At 41.4% G+C, this 19,226-nt stretch overlaps 1 non-coding gene and 1 pseudogene across 1 annotated transcript; one reads left to right on the top strand and one right to left on the bottom strand.

Annotated features, from left to right (window-relative positions):
* Positions 1-11,501: 11,501 nt before the first annotated feature.
* LOC125174330 (U2 spliceosomal RNA) lies at positions 11,502-11,694 on the bottom strand. The gene has a single exon (XR_007155432.1). It is a non-coding gene; the product is annotated as a U2 spliceosomal RNA (small nuclear RNA).
* A 3,422-nt stretch (positions 11,695-15,116) lies between these two features.
* On the top strand, positions 15,117-16,996 carry LOC125171627 (tetraspanin-17-like; annotated as a pseudogene).
* Positions 16,997-19,226: the final 2,230 nt, after the last annotated feature.

Genomic DNA, 19,226 nt, shown 5'->3' with positions numbered 1-19,226 from the left:
CCATTCTCCAAACTGCAGATTGAAAAGTGGGCTTGAATGAGGCTGCAAAAGAAAAGTTTCCTTGAATTATCTATCTTCTGGAAGGATCCCCAGGAAGTGGGTAGCAGTGGTGGCTCCTGGGGAGGGGAATAGCCCTTTTGTGTCTTATTGAGGGGGGCGGTCAAGTGTGGCAGTTAAAAAGCATGACACTAGAAGCTTCGGTCTGTCCCTTGGTTGTTGTGTGAGTTTTCAGCCTGAAGTGGTCTCAGCTGTAAAATGGGGATTATCATGAAGATTAAACAAGTTAATTATATGGAAAGTGGAACAATGAACATAGTGCTATACAACTATTGGCTTTATCATTACATGTATTTGCATATATTACTGAAAAAAATTAATTTTATGTTTTTATAAAGCATTAGAAATATTTTTATAAAGCAAATAATTGTCTCACAATCTCTGATTTCTGGGATTTCCTTTTTATGAATAACATTTTCTTACAATTACACACAACTATAATGCTCCTTCCTCCCTCTGTCTCCCTTCTCCCTTCTTTTCATTTCTTTCTCATGATTCTGCTCTGCCAGTGCAAGACTCCCTTTAGTTCTGTAGTGGCGTGGAAGGGTGAGAGGTCATTTTTATCAGTCAGCCCCCATAGCTTGGTTCTCCAGATATCACCTGACTACTCCCCAGAGAGCTTTCAATAGTAAAGGAAATGAAATAATATTTACTATCCCACTCAGGCAACTCCTGCATTATAGGTACCCCCAAAAGGCAGGAGGGTGCTGTTGTCCTCCATTTTATTATGCAGTTGGTAAAGGCAAGGGAATAGCTTCTCAAATTTATGCCCAAGAGCATGGATGTTAAACTAGAACTACTACCCTCCTTTCTTCATTAAAAAAAAATTTCAAATATACAAAAAGGTAGAGAGAATTGCATAATGAACCCCCATATATCTAGCACCTAGATGTAATTGATGTTAACTTTGCTATATTTGCTCCTTTCTTCCCTTGTTTTAAAGAAAATTATACAGCATGACTCTTTTCCCTTCTTTCCTGCTTTTTAAAAAACAGCTTTATTGGGGCACCTGGGTCACTCAGTTAAATGTCTGCCTCTTGATCTTGGCTCAGATCATGATCTCATCATGGTTCATGGGATCAAGACCTGTATCAGTCTCTGAGCTGACAGCGCAGAGCCTGCTTGGGATTCTGTTTCTCCCTCTCCCCACCCCCCATCTCTCTCAAAATAAATAAACTCAAAATAAAAATAAAAAACAGCTTTATTGAGGTATACTTCACATAGCATATAATCACTCATTTAAAGAGCACAATTTAATGTTTTTTAGTATATTTACAGATGGATATGTCCAACCATTACTAGAATCAATTTTAAAATATTTTTATTGCCCCAAAAAGAAACTTTAAATCCTCTAGCTGTCAACCCCACTTCCCTCCACATCCAGCCCCAGTCAACTACTAATCTACTTTCTGTCTCTATTATACATTTACATATTACACAGAGACATTTCATATAAGTGGAATCATAATTTATGGTCTTTGTGACTGGCTGCTTTCATTTAGCATAATATTTTCAAGGTTTACTCATGTTGTGGAATGAATCAATACTTTATGGCTGAATAATATTCCATTGTTTAGATATACTATATTTTATTTATTTATTCATCAGTGGATTTTTTTTTTCTATTTTGGAACTACTGTGAATAAGGCTGCTATGAACATTGGTCTATAAGTAAAATGATATTTTACCCCTCATTTTTTAATATTCATCTCAAAGAGATAAGGACATTTCCCCCCATAACCACAATAGCATCCAAATTACCAATCATCAAATAACTCAATTAAAATACAAATTTCTCCAACTTCCTCAAAATGGCTTAGGTTTATTTGCTTAAATCAATATCCAGTCACTACAAAACTTCAATATATTAACATTTCATTGTTATATTTCTTGAATATCTTTTTTTTTAAGTTTATTTATTTATTTTGAGAGAGAGGGTATGCATGGGACAGGGGCAGAGAGAGAGGGAGAGAAAGAGAATCCCAAGCAATCTCTGCACCATCAGAGCAGAGCCTGATGCAGGGCTCAAACTCATGAACCATGAGATCATGACCACAGCTGAAATCAAGAGTCCGATGCTCAACTGACTGAACCACCCAGGGGTCCTTTGATTATCTTTTAGTAGAAGAGTTCCATATCTCCCGCTTTTTTTTCCTGACTGTTGGCTTGATAAACAGCCACATCTTCCTTTAAATCACCTTTTGGCAATCTATAAGAAAACAGCAGATGGGGCTTACAACAGCCTCAATTCTAGTTATCTTCATCCATTGTTTTTGTTTATTTATTTATGTTTTAATTTATTTTGAGGAAGACATAGAGAGTGTGAACAGGGGTGGGGCAGAGAGAGGGCAAAAATCTCAAGCAGGCTCTGCTGTCAGCGTGGAATTCGACTCAGGGCTTGAAGCCATGAACTGTGAGATCATGACCTAGGCCAAAGTCAAGAGTCAGAAGCTTAACCAACTGAGTCACCCAGGCACCCCCTCATTCATTGTTTTTGAAATGCATTTGAATCTCTGTCCACAAAGTAAGTGTAACTTTCTTTTTCTATATAGAACTTCCTTTGCGCCCTGCCCTATTCTACTAAATGATGGAAACTTAATCATGATGGGATGGGCTTTCATCTTTTTCCAGGGTGGTGTCCAAGTTCCTGGGAATTTACAGAGTGTGGACCCCATGTGAAGGGGTCTCTGAACTGCCATCTCTCCGTGGCATCCACTGAGACATCCATACGGCCCTCTGTCCACTCAGCTCATGCAGATCAGTGTTAGATCAGGTCCCCCTCAGCCTGGAACAAGATGTTCTTAGGTCATCTGGCTCTTTGGGCCTTGTCAATGATATTCTTGAGCACATAAAAAATATTCTATGGCTCCAGGGGCACCTGGGTGGCTCAGTTGGTTAAGCATCCAACTCTTGATATTGACTCAGGTCATGATCTCGCAGTCACGAGATTGAGCTCCGCACTGATCGTGGAGCCTGCTTGGGATTTTCTCTCTCCCTCTCTCTCTCTGCACCACCCCCCCCAAATAAATAAATAAAATTTTAAAATATGTATTCTATGGCTCCAATTTTCAGTTGGGATATTGGACATTCCATAGAGTTATTTTACGTTTGATTATCCAGACCTGTGCTGTGTAATGTGGCCTCCAACTACAGGTGGCTACTGAACACATGACTGAAATATAGCTAATCTAAATTAGGATGTGCTATGACTGTAAAATACATACTAGATTTCAAAGACTTTGTACAAAGAATACAAAATATCTCATTAATGATTTCTATATTGATTACATGTCAAAATAATATTTTAGTATATTAGGTTAAATAGAATATTTTAATAAAACTAATTTCACCAGTTTCTCTTTACTTCCTTTAATGTGGCTACTTACTAAAATATTGAAAACTATAAGTGGCTCAAATTATATTTCTGTTGGACAGTGTGCTGGTCTAGACTTTCCACATGGCCATTCCTTCCATATTCTTCTAATGCCACACTGAAGCAGGTGTTTTATTAACTGGTGTTTTATTAACTCTGCAAGCTCTATTCTGGAATTGGGATTTGGCAAGGGGGGATTCAGCAGACCCCTTGCTCTGGAGGGAACAAACACTAGTATCTCACTTGCTTCCTTTTCCTCAACTTTCCTTTCTCTTCCCAATTAGACCATGTTCAGTCAGGGAGTCAGTAAATCAGCTCTTCAGCTGGCCTTCCAAATCTGTTGTTTATACCCTACCTGAGCTTTTGAAAGGCAAAAGCCAAGTCATTTGACTTCAGTTCTATTGTGTTATTCTTACCCCAAGGCAGTCTGTGCATAGAACACCCTAGCTGCTCCCAGAATGGGGGAGCTATTACGAAGAAGCAGGAAATACTGAGAATGAAAACTGCATCAGTTACTATACCAAACATCACCCATTATCTGTCATTCCAGAAATGTGCAATGATTCTGTGTCAAATGCTGTGCTAAGATCTGGGAATATCAGGATGAATGAGATGAGACCCAGGTCCTACTATCAGAGACAGCAGGCCTAATGGATGATTTAAGAATGTAAATCCAGGGGAGCTTGGGTGGCTCTGTTCTTTGAATGACTGACTCTTGATTTTGACTCAGGTCATGATCCTAGGTTGTGGGATCAAGTCCTGGGTCAGACTCCATGTTGAGCACGGGGCCTGCTTGGGATTCCTTATCTCTCTCTCACTCTCTCCCCAACCCCCCACCCCCACCCTGCCCCTCCTCTGCTCACTCATGTGTATACACATGCTCTCTCAAATAAAAATATATATATATTATATATATATATATATATATATATATATATATATATATATAAATTAATTAAGTAAAATTATTTTTTAAAAAAGAATGTGAATTCATGGGTGCAGTGGAATGTTAAGAGGCGCTGCAGCTGAAATATGTTTAGGATATGGTTGGGCACAAGGAAAGGGCTAGACTAGCCATTTCTGCTGTAGGGTGGGCACAGAGCAACCAGGAAATACAAGTCAAAGCACTATGGAAACTAAACTCTTTCTTATGGACTGTTTTAGTGTCTCAGGAAAGTCTCTTTTCTGGACCTTAGTTTCCTTTACTGAGAATAATGTGGATGATTTTGAGCTGTCCTCTGTACTGCAAAGCACTGTTGTAAAGGGGAAATGTTCAACAAATATACCAAACTATTAACATGGTTTGGCTTTGGTGGTGAGATTATGGGTGACTATTATTCTATTCTTAATATTCTGAATTACCCAATTTTATATAATGAACAAGTATTACTTTTATAATCAGTAAAAAAAAAAAGGAACAATTTTATTTTAAATTTTGCCTTTGCTGCCAAACTTCTTGAACTAGTGGTCTATACTGGCTCCCTCTACTTCCTCCCCAACCACTGAATCCAACCATTGTAATCTGGCTTCCACCCCCTCATACAAAGGTCTCCAGTGACCTCCTACTTGCTAAGACCAATGACCTCTTTTCAACCCTTGTCCAACTTGACTTCTCCACAGCATTAACATAGCCCCTTAAACTTTCTGAAAAGCATTCTTTAAGTCATAGTGGTAATGTACCTATACCACAAAAAATAAAAACAAAAACAAAACCCAGCATTTGCAATGCCACCACAATAATCCAACAATGGCCATTTTGGTATATTTTCTGGTAGTCTTTTCACTTAAGCATATTTTTTATATCACTATGGCATAAATGTAAAACCAATTTTGAATTTACCGCCTCCTTGAAACTCTCCTTATTTCCCCAAAACAATTCTTTCCTGGGTTTTGAATAATTCACCCATCTCTCAAGCTTGTACATGAATGCACTAACGTGTATAAAATCTCCTAAAATGTTCATTAAAATTCAGATCCCTGGACTCCATTCTATCTGTTCACTTATATCCTATTTAATTAGGATTGATTTGGCCTCAAGAGACTATGTTTTCTGCTTTCTGTAGCATATGGCCCAAAGACCTTACTGAAAAACACTGTAGCAGACACATACACCTTCACAGCAATCAGCTAACCAAGTAACCAAAACCCCAAAACAACTTTGGAAACCCAAACCAGTGTTTCCTAATCATCAGATTCTCTAGGGCTAGAATTTGAGTATCTGTTGATTTTTTAAGCCCTCCTTGTGATTCTGATGAACCACTGCCTTAATTACAACCACGCTATTCTGTTTGCATTTCTCTGAACACTTCCAAGGCTCAGAACCTTTGTTCATGCTATTCCCTTGGCCTGAATTCAGTTCCTTCTCACATTCATCCTTGAGCCGAGCTCAAAGGTGGTCTCCTCTATAAAACTGCCAGAGGCTTCTCTTCCATCTCCTCTATCTTCCTTTTCCACTCACAAATTAAAGTTAGTTATATAATGTCTATGACTTTAGGCTGGGCAATGAGCTACCTGGATATATTTGTTACCCATTTCTGGTAACAAATTACTCCAAGACTTAATGGCTTGAGAGAAAAATAAAATTTTATGATCTCACAGATCTCACAGCACCTGCCGTTCAGGAATTGAGAAGCAGCTTAGCTGGGTAGTTCAGGCTCAAGTCTTTCACAAAGTTGTGGTCAAGGTATATACCACAAATGTAGTCATCTGAAGGCTTCCCTAGGGCTGGAAAATCTACTTCCCAGATGGCACACTCAAGTGACTACCAAGTTGGAACTAGATGTTGGAAGAAGGCCTCAGCTCCTCTCCACAGGGATCTCCTCATGGGGCAGCATGCACATCCTCACAACATGATAGCTGGCTTCCTTCAGAGTAGGTCATCCAAGAGAAAGCAAGATAAGGGCTTGCAATATCTTTTATGACTTAGCCTTGAAGGTCATACAGCATCACTTCTGCAGGATTCTATTGGTCACACAGGCTAGCCATGATATAGTATGGAAGCTTATGCAAGGATGTAAATACCAGGAGGTAAAAATCATGTGGGGTCATCTTTGAGGCAGGCTACCACAGTGATTACCTATTCTTTGTTTCTATCTATCACCCTTTTCTTTCTGTGGGAAATGCATTTCATGTTGTACAACTGGGGTTGAACATTCATCATCTGAGGGGAAAGCAGGTAACCTAACCATGACCAATTTGAATATTCTAGTCCCCTGGCCAGAGAGTGGTTAATCAACAGGGCATGTGATCAACTTCAGCCAATCAGAATCTTCCTTGATAGATGGATTCTGAGAGAGAGAAAGTCTCTATTCCTCTGCTATTTTGAGCTCTGAGAATGATTTCAGCTGGAGCTTCTTACAGCCATTGGTTCAGGTCATGTTGGAAAATTTATCTTCAGTAAGGGAAAATGAGGCCAGAACACAAAGAGAGACAAAGATGAGCAGAGATGAAAAGATGAAAGGGAGTCCTGATGAAATAATTTGAGCTCCGTTGATCCATCCATGCCTGAAATTTATGCTCAGACTTCACAGTTAATGTCAATAAATTTCATTTTTTGTTTAAGTTACTTTAAGTTGCTTACAAGCAACTTACTACAAGCAAAACAACTCCCAACAAATCAGCAGCATCCATATCTTTTTTCTCTTGAATTTCTAGTGTTGGGTTCAATTCTTGGTCTCAGTTCAAATTTGATGAATAAATAAATTAGTTATCATATTTTTACATAAAATCAATCTGATTATGTGAATATTGGTGATTCTTTAAAAAAGAATTTGCAACTTGCCAAGGGGTAGGTATAAGAACCCTAAAAATCCTAGACCCTTGAAGTGTTTGTGGATCTGGCGGCCCCCAGAGCCATTATGTTAGTCTGCTGAGCTCACAGTTAGTTTCCTATAGTCCTGTGATGTGGTTGAGTGAGTGGTTTGCCAGGATCCTGAGTAAACACAGAGCTAGGCTGAAAACAGAGGATAATAGGAGATATACACCATATTCCCTCCATGACAGGGAAATGGAAAAAGGCCCCAAGTAGACCTACAAACACTCACTTCTATAAGATGTGGGTAAAATTATGTTTCAGGAATTAAAGAAAGTAAATGGTAAAGGGCATCCATAGATTGCTGGCAATGGGCTGGTGGTTTCTATGCCCTCAAAAAACCATGACCAAAGAGGAACTTTGCAAAAGCAAGATGCAAGATCAGTTTTATAGCTGCAGATAGAGAGTTTACCAAATAACTGTGTGAGTGATTGGATTATCCAGCTCTTGCCCCACCTTAGGGATTGAAAGGAATAGAGAAAAATATGGCTTCATGAAGGAAGGTTTTGCTGTGACTGAGATCAGTAACCTCACATGTGTGAACAGTTGTTCTAGTATGGGATGATAGAGAGAGATATAAAAGGAAGGAAGTCAAATGTGGAAGAGAGAGAAACAGCTTGTCTGCTGCCTGCCTTTTTCTTCAAAGTCTCCTAATACTCGGCAGCTTTGTTGCGTCTAGGAGAACTGTTATACACATCATCAACCAAGTGACAGGTCTTTATTTTTAATTCATCGCAGAAGCCCTGCTGCCCAAATGATGCCTGACAGAAAAATCTCTTGTTGGTAAGGGCCTTTTCTCAAGCCAAGGAAAACCTCAGAATTCCTCAGTTTTCCCCCTGGGCTCTTACAGCAAGTCCAGTTTTCTTTAACCCTGTAGACTCCTGTGGCTCCTGCTTACATGGAGACGGTTATTTTTCAGAAAGGAAATTCTGGTTTCTAGAACAGTGAGAGCCTGGATTTTGGAGTTAGACTCTCTGGGTTCAAATCACTGCTTGTCCACTTACTTGCTCTGTATGATCGAGGACAGGTCACACTTTGTGCCCCTGTTTTCTGGTTGGTACAATGGAGTTAAGAATATGATTATAGTATTTCTTCATCGAGTTGGGGCAAGTATTAAATGAATATATGTATATGTTTATGTATAGGGAGAGTTTAGAACACATATAAGTTATATAGTAAGTCCTATATCATTTGTTTACATTATTATTGTTATGCAGACAAAATACATTTTTCTCTATGAATCTTCATTAAATCTTTGCAATTGTAAGTACATTTTCTTTTTTCTATTTGGCTTTCTCTCTTTTTTTCATTAAATACATCTCATGGTAACTATTTGTGGACCAAATGTTCACTGGCTAAGCCTGTTTTGGTAGTACACAATTGTCAGTGTCTAGGTGGGGCCTCTTCCAATTTGTGCCCGTAGAGCCTGGGCCTTCTCACCCTCCACAGGGCCACTGGGTAGTGAAATTGATGAAAGTCAGTGTTTCACCAAGTTCCATGTGCAAATACTGATTAGCAAACAAGCAAAAGAGTCCTTATATGTGCCCTGAGCTCAAGGCTCCTGATTAGAACCTTGCATGAAAATATGCACTTGAACCAGATATCATGTTGTCCTAAATCAGGATCCAGCCACACTTCTTACTGACTCAGGTGACAGAATCCTGCATTAAGTGGCAGGCACAGAACTAAACAAACACCCAAACCTAGAGCACCATTCTGGACTCATGCAAAACTTATGCCCCATTTCTTTAAAGGTGAGATTCTTGGGGCTCCTGGGTGGCTCAGTTGGTTGAGCTACCGACTTCAGCTCAGGTCATGATCTTACAGTTTGTGAGTTCGAGCCCCGCATCAGGCTATGTGCTGACAGCTCAGAGCCTCGAGCCTGCTTCTGATTCTGTGTCTCCCTCTCTCTCTGCCCCTCCCCCACTCATGCTCTGTCTCTCTCTGTCTCAGAAATAAATAAACACTAAAAAAAAATTTTTTTTAAATACAGGTGAGATTCTTGTTCAGTACATGTACCTCAAAAAATCATGTGTTTCACTAATAAAAATTATTTCTAGCATCTCTTATGTTAAAGAATAAATCCTCTAGTGTAGATTCAGAAATGAATAGTTCAAGGAGCTGTAGTAGCCACAGATTCCAAGTCCAAGTTCTGATTAGAGCCCTTTGGTACTCACAAAACCACCCCCTGGAGTTTGTATTCCCCATTAGAGCACTTTAAAATGTTCATTAACAACTCCTAGGGTGAATATTCAAACTAATTTTTAAAGTACTCACATATATCTTGCTGCCTAAACTGAAGTATTTAAATTATGATAATAATCACTAAATGCCTGTGAAACCTTCAGACCAAAACTTGATTTTTTTTTTTTTAGGTGACAGTCTACCTATTAATTCTGAATTTTTGAAGACAATTCATAGATTCCTCATTAAAGATGAATAATTAAAATAACACTAGCTGATGAAATACTCTCTTTGCAAGAAATATTCACAGCTTTTGATTTTATAATCACTGAAAAATGTGTTTTCAGACACGTGGGTGGGTTGGAAGCAATTCTACATGTGATTCAGGCACTTCAGAGGTGACGCTAACTAGAGTTCTTTTTTTTTTTTTTTTAATAAATTCTTTTCCTTAGGCCTGTTTAGGTAGGGTTTCTTTTTTTTTTTTTAATTTTTTTTTCAACGTTTATTTATTTTTGGGACAGAGAGAGACAGAGCATGAATGGGGGAGGGGCAGAGAGAGGGAGACACAGAATCGGAAACAGGCTCCAGGCTCTGAGCCATCAGCCCAGAGCCCGACGCGGGGCTCGAACTCCCGGACCGCGAGATCATGACCTGAACTAGAGTTCTTTAATACCAGGATTATCAGTGAGAAGTGACCCTCAAAGAAATAGATATTTGATGAAGCAAGTGGAATTCTGGAACTTGAATATCAATGTATTGACACAGAAGATCTTTTAAACTTTTACTGTCTACAGAACAACTTTGGTTTATGGTAAAAAGCCATGCAGCCAAAACGGTGGAACAGAGCTCAATGCCATGTTTATTTAGGACACACTTCACTCCCTTGCTTTTGAAATTGAACTAAAAGTAGGTCACAGTAGGCAAAATATTAAAAGAAAATATAGATATTTATTTTTAGTGTCCTTGATGGTACATAAGTTTGGCTCTAGTTAATTGCACAGAGGGCAGCAGGGGGGCACAGCTTTTCTGCAGGATAAGGGAGAGAAGGCAGAAGGGAGGAAAGATTAAGAAGGGCAATTGCCAAAGACAAGATTTGTCTAGTTTGAAACAGATGGCATAGGGGCCCTGGCTGGCTCAGTCAGTAAAGGATGCAACTCTTGATATCAGGGTTGTGAGTTCAAGCCCCATGTTGGGTATAGAGCTTACTTTAAAAAAAAAAAAAAAAAAAAAAAAAAAAAAGGAAAATCTTAAAAAAAAAAAATCTGAAGTGAATGGTGTATCACTAAAAATCTGAACCAAAGTTTTTTGGTTTTGCTTTTTGTTGTTGCATTGTTAGGAGTTAATGAAGGAACCTAATTATTGAGCCATAACAATTCATTGTGGTGGAAGCATGAAGCTGTTTACCTGTTTCCAGCTTCCTCTGGTGGAATCCCCGAGCAGTGGGTTCCCTTCATATCTGAATGACGTCCCCATCCAATTGTAAAACTTCCCAGTCCCATTGCTAATGCTCAGTCCTACTCATTTCTCAACTTTAGTCTCAAGAACAAAACAACACAAAGCTTCAATGTCAATCTAGTGGGAATGGGGGTGGGACGTGTGTCTGCCTTCATACACCCATCTTCTTTCCCAGAGAGGACAACCCTAGTTTTAGGGGATGGAATGAGAGGTGGGATCTCTTTACTTGACTCCTTTGGGAGTCAACCCATCAAGGTTGCTGCTGCCTCTCTAAATGTCCACAGATTTTCTTCCCCACTACAGCTGCCCATCTTTCCCCTCCAGGGGATCACATGTGCTGCCACATAGTCTCTTGACATGGGGTCTGGCTCAGGCTCAGCTTATTTTTCTTTCTTTCAGCTCAGGCCTCTCCCTACCCAAGTGGTCTGCTTGTACAATATTCTCTCGGACGTGATACTGGCAAGGTGGCTCAAGCGCAGTTACTTTGTCTACTCCACTTACAGGAAATTCTATCCTTGCAGGACAAATGGTGGAAATGCAGTCTGGAGCCTCGTGAAGAGTGAATTAGAGCACTTTGTAGGAGACAAGGGGAACAATAGAAAATCATCTGTCATTAACTCAAAGGAATGCATCATTCCTAGAAGTAATGCAGTTCTAGGCTGAGGCAGGGAGTGGATAGATCAAGCGCCCAACCCATCTCCTAATTGTAAGCAGTAATGTAATGCCCAGTGTACAGGCAGAGAAAACATCGGATGCTTTTAATTGGTGAGAAGAGATACTGCTTTTGATTTTAGCTAATAGGCACAGAAGAGATAATGGTTCTACTTAAACCACACCTTTCCCTTTCACACTTGAGGCGGAAGCTACCACCTCCAGAGCTCCCCACATCTCTCCAGTGCTCTGAATCTTGCCCTGATATTGCTCTGAATTGTTAAAATGCTCCTGAAGAAAAATCTTTCTCGTCAGAAATGATTAGTTTTGATGTGTTCTTCCTGAGACCTGATTCAAACACCTTGTTTGTGTACTAACTCACTAACTGAATTGCTCAGCTCCATCCTCCCAGCTCCCATATTTTCTGTACCTCTCTGGGAGTCAAGGGACAACTCTCGGACTCAAGTCGATAGACTATTTTTGTTAACTTATTACTATGGGAAAATTGCAAATTGTAGTAATCAAATTTCTACAATGGTTTCATAAATTGAGATGCTAATGAGATTTATCTGTTTTATTTGACTGAAACATTTCTTGCATGAGTCAGATTACGCTAAGCTATGCTGTGGTAGCAGACAGCTCCAAAATCACAGTGGTTTGCTACAACTCAGATTTATTTCTTCCTCACGTGAATTTCCACTGTAAGTCAGCTTCACATACTCTTCACACCAGGCCCTGGGCTGAAGAAATAGTCCCTATTTGGGAAACACCCACTGCCTGGCAGATGGAAATGAGAAATGGTTAAAACACAATGACTTTTACTTATTTATTCAACATTTATTAATTTTTGAGAGACAGCGAGTGAGTAGGGGTGGGGCAGAGAGAGGAGGATAGAAGACCCAAAGCGGACTCTACACTGACAGCAGAGAGCCTGATGCAGAACTCTAACTAATGAACCGTGAGATCATGACCTGAGACAAAGTCAGACACTCAACCGACTGAGTCACCCAGGTCCCGTCTGACTTGTAATCAGGTCATGATCTCACAGTTGGTGAGTTTGAGCCCTGCGTTGGGTTCTATGCTGACAGCTCAGAGCCTGGAGCCCGTTTCTGATTCTTTGTCTCCCTCTCTCTCTCTCTGCCCCTGCCCAGCTTGTGCTTGCTTGCTCTCTCACTCTCTCTCAAATATAAATAAATAACCTTAAATTTTTTTTTTGCTCAGAAGTAGCAAGTATCACATCTGCTCACATGTCATTGGTCCAAGAAAATCAAATGGCCAAAGCTGATGTCAGTGTGGAAAAGGGAAGCATAATTCTGCCAAAAAAGAGGGCCACATATATTGGGAATAATGCAATCTATCATACCTTCTAAATCCCTTTTAATGTTATATTCTCCTCACTGTCCTCCACCCTGCAATTTACTAGTTGAAGGAATTGAGTCATTTATGCTGTAGAATTTTCTGGATTCTGGATTCTGCTAATCTCATCCTTGTGGGGCATCCTTGCTCCTTCTATTTCTTCTAAACCTGTAGTTAGATACACAGGCATATTCAGATTCAGGTTCAACTTTTTGGCAAGGATACTTCCTAGGTGGTCATGTGTGTCATTATTATCTCTTGCTGTGTAACAATCATCCCAGAATGTGGTGGCTTAAAACTATTATCTCATGGCTTCTGTGGATCAGGAATTCAGACAGGGAGCAGGGGATGGCTTGTCTGCCTAATGATTTCTGGGGTCTAGCTGAAAAACCCAAAGACAGGACTGAAATCACCAAAGGCTTGACTGAGTCCAAAGATTCCTTGTTCAAGCTGGTGCAATCACTTGGTTGGCAAGTTGCTGTTAGTAAATGGGTTCTTTTCTATGTGGGCTTGTCCATAGGGCTGCTTGAGCATCCTGACAACATGGTGGCTGACTTCCCCCAGTGTGACTGATCCAAAAGACCAGTGTTGAAGCAGCAATGTCTTTTATTAACTAGCTTGTGAATTCATACACTGACACTTTAATTGGTCAAAAAAATCAGCCTTTATTCAGTGTAGGAAGTCTATACAAAGAAATACCAAGAGAGAAGGTAAATTAGGGGCACCTTGGATGCTGGATACTATATGCATCGAATGGCTTTTGATGTTAAGACAAGAAGGAACAATCTCTAGCATACTGTGTAGGACAATGGTTTCCTAGCATTTGAGATGTCATGGTCCAGTAGAATTTCAAGGGAAAAATAAGGCCAAAGTGGAACTACTAGATCTTTATTTTGCCATGTAAAGTCACTCAAAAAGAGTAACCTGTTAATTCTACCACCATTATTTTTTTCATTTTCTTGAAAGCCTTTTTTTGTATAGAAATACATTATCTCAGAGTACAAATTATCATTTTTGATGTGGAGCAAGGAGAACCGCTTCCCAAATGTACATTGAGAATCCACTTGGAAAACATTCTGTACTCAAGTTGAAGATTCACATACTCTGTCATCCAACATTTCCACTCCCAGCTGTACACCCTAATGAAAGGCATACATGCACACACCAGGAATCATGGACAAGAGTGTTCATACCAGTATGTTAATCATAGCCCTGAATTGGAAACAAACCAAATGCCATCAACAATAATATAAACAAATTGATATGCTTCCATTTACATTAAGTCCCCAAACAAGCAATACTAAAGTGTAGTGCTTTAGGGCACATACTTAGATGAAAAAAGGGGAGGAAAAAAAAAAAAAAACAAGCAAGAGTGTGATTGTGATAAAGATCAAGTTATGGTTACCTTTGTGGGAAGGGATTGTTTTCTGATTTTGAAGAGACACAGGTGGAGACTGCTGAGGTGCTGGCAATGTTTAATTTATTGACTTTAGTGGTGGCTACACAGGTATTGCCTTGATAATTCATTAGGCTGCACATTTTGTTTTTCTGTGTGCTATATTTTACTATAAAAAGGGCATTTTAAAAAGGAAAAAAATTAGTCTTTTTAATTAAAAATTGTAGCTTTAGGAGAAACTTCTTTTTAAAAAGACCATCTATTCTTGGAGTGCCTGGCTGGCTCAGTCAGTTAAGCATCCAACTTCGGCTCAGGTCATGATCTCACAGTTCATGGGTTCGAGCCCCTTGTCGGGCTTTGTGCTGACAGCTCAGAGCCTATGCCTGTTTCAGATTCTGTCTCTCTTTCTCTCTCTGTCTCTCTGTCTCTCTTTCTGCTCCTCCTCTGCTCATGCTCTCCCTCTCTCAAAAATAAATAAACATTAAAAAAAATTTTTAAAGACCATCTGTTCTTTCCCAGCTCCATCATCCCTCTCCCACCCCTTTCTCCACACGGGATGTCAGCAGGATCTCTGCTAGTTCCAGCGCTGGCAGCTTCACACTAGAGACTCTCATACACCCCTGACTCAGCGGAGCGGGAGTGGATGTGGTTATGCACACACACGCACACACGCAGGAGCTTCCCTCCCTATGCTTCAAGAAGAGGAAGTACCTTTGCTCCTTTGTACCAGGTTGGCAAGAAGAGGGAATAGCCTTTCCTCAAGAACTCTGCAGTTCCCCAAAGGCATGTCCTAAAAGCTCCCCACTTCTTCCTCCAGGGCCTTCTGGGCAAGAATGAGGGCAGACTTGCTGGCTCTTCTGACAGGCATTGTCAGCAAGCCCCTGCAGGCAGCCTTTGTATCGGAAAGTGCTGGACTAAGACCTGTGTAGTGCTTAATGTTGTAGTTCTCAGCAGTGGACCTGAAGAGCCCATTTTGGTACTGGGCACTTTAGAGCATCCTGTTACACTCATACACGGTTGATGGAACATCTATTACATGCCAGGCATTCTGCTAGTTGTTTACATTGTGCAATGCCTTCTAATTTACAATATTTGATTTCATTTTCATAACAATCCCATGAAATAAATGAGTGCTATCCAATCATTTCCACTCTCAAAGAGGCCATTGAGGCTCCTAAGGTTTCAGTATCTTATCTGAAATCACTATAAAGGGCTAGCCATACCTCTGAATGCTTGCTGTACCCAAAGCCCACTTGGCAGAAAAGAAACCCTGTGTGGTTCCTCAGGCAAAGTCTGTTTGATGTTATCTCCCGACCCACCCCCTACTCCCGGTCCACCGCTGATTTTGCCAGAAGAAGAGTGGCCTGAGAAAAGACCTGCCCAAACAGGAATGATGGTGATTAGATAGATTATTAGATTATGTCAGAAACATTTTGTGAAAAATACAAGGAAGCCGTTGTTATGATAGAAAAAGCTAAAAGACCCCAGAGATGAGAAAGTTGTGCACAGATACCATTAAGCAGTAGAAATCATCAATAAACAGGGAGTATGAGTACAAGTAACGTTGACTGTGAACAGAAAATGAATTATCTATTTGATACCAACAGAAAACGAGTTACTTGAATGGTACTGGCAGGAACATTGAAACAAAGATTTCAGTGGACTAAGTTCCCATAATGATGGGGAGCAACACTCTTGTTGCCAGGTGGACTTCCTCAGGCCTCTGTTGTTCAGTTCCCTCTCGTTTTTGTTGTTGGTTGGTTTGTTTGTTTGTTGAAAGACTGAGCAGACGTGGGCAGGTCAGATCTGAACTTTGTACTTCTGGTGCCCGGAAGCCACTGCCACCCCGCTGGGCCCCCGGTGGCTCTGATCCAGGGCCACCTGTGGAGGGCCGGGCAGCGGGCTGCCTCCCGAGCCTGACAAGCACCAGCACCCCCGGGGCCCCGAGATGGGCTGCTACAGGTAGCTCTTCCTGTTTGGCTTCAACATTGTCTTCTGGGTGCTGGAAGTCCTGGTTCTGGGCAACAGCCTCTGGGCCTGGGGTGAGAAGTGGGTTCTCTCCAAAAGCTCGGTGCTGACAGATCTGGGAGGCCTGCACTCTGTGTGGCCGTTTGTAGTGATTAGAGGCTTCATGGCAGTGGGCTGTGCCCGCTGCATCCAGGCACTGCGGGAGAACACCTTCAGGCTCAACTTTTTCTGTGTTCCTAGTCCCCATCTTCTTCCTGGAGCTGAAAACAGGGATCCTAGCCTTTGTTTTCAAGGACTGGATTCAAGACCAGCTCGATTTCCTCTTAAACAAAAACATCAAGGCCTATGGGGACAACACTGATCTCCAGAACCTCATTTACTTTGCTCAGGAATATTGGTCTTGCTGTGGAGCCTGAGGGCCTAATGACTGGAACCTCAATATCTATTTCAACTGCACCGACTTGAACCCCAGCCAGGAGCACTGCCAGGTGCCCTTCTCCTGCTGCATCAGGGACTCTGCGGAAGATGTCCTCAATGTACAGTGTGACTAGGATGTACTGCTCAGACTGGAGCTGGAGCAGCAGAGCTCCATCCATACCAAAGGCTGCATCGGCCAATTTGAGAAGCGGCCACAGAACAACCTGATCGTTGTGGCTGGGCTCTTTGTGAGCATCGCCCTCCTCCAGATCTTTGGTCTGGCCCAGAGCCTTGTGAGTGACATCAGGCAGTGGAGGCCAACTGGTGAGGCTGCCACAGTGGCCATGGCCACTTGCCTGGCCTCCCCAGGGATACCCCCGCTTTCCCTGACACTGTGCCCATGATGGGCATGGCCACAGGCATTTCTGCTTGGACCTGAGTTCCATAGGGAGCTTGAGTGTGGGTATGCTGGGCATACGTGGAGAAAGCTGTGTGCCTCTGCTTGTGCTGCCTGTCCTGGAGCTGTGTGCACAGAGGGTGGGTATGTTTATGTGAATGTGCACAGGGAGCCACCATCTCAGCTATTATTGTGTGGTGGGCTCTCCCGGGGAACAGGAATGGCACAGCTCAGAGGGTGTGGACTAGTGGGGTGGGAGGGGTCTGCGGTGTCCAGCCAGGCTGGGACACACCTCTCTGTGCATGGCTATGTGGGGCAGGCCTGGCACCTGCTGTCGCTTGGAACACACACTCATGCAGCTTCAGAGCTGTCTTCTCTACTAGTGTGACTTTGACCCTGCCAGGAACCCACTTCAGCCTCACGTCTCAGATTCTAAAATAGATCCAAGAGGGGCGCCTGGGTAGCTCAGTCCGTCAAGCATCAGACTCTGGCTCAGGCCATGGTCTTCTGGTTCATGAGCTCCAGCCTGCATCGGGCTCTGTGCTGACAGTGCAGAGCCTGCCTGGGATTCTCTCCCTCTGCCCCTTCCCTATTTGCACACTTCCACGTGCGTGCTTTCTTTCTCTCAAAATAAATAAACTTAAAAAAATAAATAAAACAGATCCAAGAATTTCCTCTCCCTTCCTTGTCTCTCAGTGATGGCTACAAACTACTACTCAAATAAAAATAAACAAAACCTTGAAAACCAAAAACAAACAAGCAAGGTTTGAGCAGATGACCAAGCTGTGAAGACAATGATCAAGGAATCCTGAGTCTACTATATATATAGCAACTAATATATCTTATCAGATGACAAGAGGAAAGCCTTTCTTCCAAAGTACTGATGGAAGGTAACACGGATGATGAGAAAGTTAGAGAATGAATCTAGGAAGTCTATCATCTGATTAACAGGAAAGAGAGATTAAAAAAAGAGAGATACGTATGGCATATCTGCACATAGGCCAAGAACACCAAGGAAAAAGAGAAGAGTCTAAAAGCTTTAAGGAAGAAAAAACAGGGATGCCTGGGGGTGCTGAGTCAGTTAAGCATCCGACTTTGGCTCAGGTCATGATATCATGGTTCATGGGTTTGGGTCCTGCCTCAGGCTCTGAGCGGACAGCTTGGAGGCTGGAAACTGTTTCCGATTCTCTCTCTCTCTCTCTCTCTCTGCCCCTCCCGCACTCACACTTTCTCTCTGTCTCTCAAAAAATGATGTTAAAAAAAAATTCTTTTAAAGAAAGAAACCAGGTGACACACAAAGGAACAGGTAGGAGATGGCACTAAACCTCTTAACAGCAACACTGGATGCCAGAAGACAATATATATATATATATATGTACACACAATATATCAGTTAACTTCCAGCTAAACTGTCAATCAAACTTGAAGGAGGAATAAAAGTATCTTTAGTATCTTTAATCATAGAAGGTCTTGAAAGATTCACCTTCCAGGTGCCCTGTCTCAGGAAACCACTAACGGTTGGGCTCCAGCAAAATCAGTGTGTAGACCAAGAAAAAAGATAGCATGGAAGGAAACAGAAGTCACAAAGGGAATCCCCCCGCATGGGGGACACCTAGAGAGCAATTACTCTACCTTGAAGCAGGATGATGGCAGACTTGGAGAGGGTGGTCTCCAGAAAAATGATGATTAATACAGTTGAGAGTTTGGCAGAATTTGTAGCTTTACAAATTCGCATTGATCTATTCCTTTGTATTTCATTATCTTAATTACTATACCTTCATGTTATGCTTTGATATCTAGTAACACAAGAACATCCTCATTATTTTTCCTTTTCAAAATTTTCTCATTTGGGTAAGCTAGACATTTTTTTTTTATGTTTATTTATTTTTGAGAGAGAGAGTTGAGCGGGGGAGGAGCAGAGAGACAGAGACACTGAATCTGAAGCAGGCTCCAGGCTCTGAGCTGTCAGCACAGAGCTGGATGTAGGGCTCAAACCCATGAATGGTGAGATCAACCTGAGCTGAAGTCGGAAGCTTAACTGACTGAGCCATGCAGGTGCTCCTGGAGAGGCTAAACATTTAAATTGTAAAACAAAATACACTTTTGGGGTGATTGGGTGGCCCATTTGGTTAAGCATCTGACTCTGGATTTTGTCTCAGAT

The sequence above is a fragment of the Prionailurus viverrinus genome, chromosome C1 (genome assembly GCF_022837055.1).
Source record: "Prionailurus viverrinus isolate Anna chromosome C1, UM_Priviv_1.0, whole genome shotgun sequence".
Classification (NCBI taxonomy): Eukaryota; Metazoa; Chordata; class Mammalia; order Carnivora; family Felidae; genus Prionailurus; species Prionailurus viverrinus.
Note: the sequence above shows the minus strand (reverse complement) of the source record. Positions and strands in the feature narration are given on the sequence as shown.